We start from the raw sequence: 1,905 nt of genomic DNA, 5'->3' as shown, positions 1-1,905 counted from the left end.
ACAAAAAGGAAAAAAAAAAAAAAAAAAGACATGACACCAATTCTAGTAAGGATATGCTGGTGAGACAGGCCTTCTCAGGGGACACCATCGGCAAAGGTCTCAGCCCCATCTGCCCCTCGCTCACATAAATGCCTCATAAAAAGAGAGACATAAGCCTTGAATTCTTTCTCTGATTTGCCTCGCAGATCTCTCACAAGCCACTGAGTGGTAAAAGCATCCTGAGGTGGCATCCCATATAGCATAATTGCATTAAGAAAAGCTTTTCACTGATGAGCATTAAAACCAAGTACTTCAATATTCCCACCAACATGGGCCAACAGAGGAGGCAATGGCTTATCTTTATCATTCCGCAGGCCCTTACGACTAGGCCTGCGGGGAGCTTCTGAACATTCATCAAAGTCTTCATCACCTTCCTCTGAGGCCACTGAGTAATCGGACTGGTTGTCGGACTGGTCATCCTGCCAGTCTCGGTCCTCCTGGGAGCCATCATTGTAGTTGACCTGTTTACGGATTCTTTTTCCTTTGCTCAGATTTCGGGCTAGATCTTCTTGCTGCTGCTCATAATGGTGCCGCAGCAATTTCTCCCAGTAGTCAGGATCCACACTTTCTTCCTGTTTTACGATTTCCCATTCTACCTCCTCTTCCTCCCCCATTTCTTCTTCCCGCACCACATACTGTGCCANATTTCCCATTCTACCTCCTCTTCCTCCCCCATTTCTTCTTCCCGCACCACATACTGTGCCACTTTGAATGAGCTCAAATATTCATTCATTCCCTGCAATTCTGTATCTTCAGTCTCATCCTGGTTATGGTCCAGCAGTCGTTCAATGGCCTTATCATCGTAGTGGATAACACTGCTATCTTCTCCTTCTTTGTTATCTCCTCCTCCATCTGTGGCTTCATCCTTGAATAGTTCCTCAGTGCCAAGTTTGAGGATATCATCAAGCTCCTGTTTGGACATAGATCCAGTCTTGGAGCCCAGCCCAGGCCACACCACTGACATAGTCAAGTCAATAAATGTGATACACAACATCACCAAAATCAAAGACAAAAACAGATGTTCATCTCTATAGACGCTGCAAAAGCGTTTGACAAAATTCAACATTCATTCATAACAAAGACTGTCTATAGATTGGGTATAGAAGGAAAGTATTTCAACACAATCAAAGCCATATATTACAAACCCACTGCCAATATCATCCTGAATGGAGAAAAGCTGAAAGCTTTTCCCTTAAGAACAGNCTCCAATAGTGAATATGCAGAAAGAGAAATCAAGAAAGCTAGCCCATTTATAATAGCCACCTAAAAAACAAAATACTTAGGAATAGAGTTAACCAACAATGTGAAAAAATCTCTATAATGAGAACTACAAACCACTGTTGAGAGAAATTAAAGAGGACACAAGAAGATGGAAAGATATCCCAGGATCTTGGATTGGAAGAATCAACATAGTGAAAATGTCCATGCTACCCAAAGTGATATCCAAATTCAATGAAATCCCCATCAAAATTCCAATGACATTTTCTCAGAAATGGAAAAAACTATCCAGACATTTATATGGAATAACAAAAGACCACACACAGCCAAAGTAATTCTGAGCAAAAAAAAAGCTGGAGGCATAACACTACCTGACTTTAAACTATATTACAAAGCTATAGTAACCAAAAGCATTAGTACTGGCATAAAAACAGACACACAGAACAATGGAACAGATTAGAGAATCCAGAAATCAACCCAAACACCTACAGCCACCTGATATTTGACAAAGGCACCAAGACCACACACTGGAGAAAAGACTGCCTCTTCAGTAAATGGTTCTCAGAAAATTGGACATCCATATGTATAAGAATGAAACTAGACCTGTACCTCTCACCATACACCAAAATCAACTCAAAATGGATTAAA

At 41.1% G+C, this 1,905-nt stretch overlaps 1 pseudogene; it reads right to left on the bottom strand.

The window, feature by feature from the left end:
- LOC103583633 overlaps nt 1-692 on the bottom strand; it is a 3,133-nt pseudogene extending 2,441 nt beyond the window's left edge.
- Nucleotides 693-1,905: the final 1,213 nt, after the last annotated feature.

The sequence above is a fragment of the Galeopterus variegatus genome, unplaced genomic scaffold (genome assembly GCF_000696425.1).
Source record: "Galeopterus variegatus unplaced genomic scaffold, G_variegatus-3.0.2 Scaffold25065, whole genome shotgun sequence".
NCBI lineage: Eukaryota > Metazoa > Chordata > Mammalia > Dermoptera > Cynocephalidae > Galeopterus > Galeopterus variegatus.
Note: the sequence above shows the minus strand (reverse complement) of the source record. Positions and strands in the feature narration are given on the sequence as shown.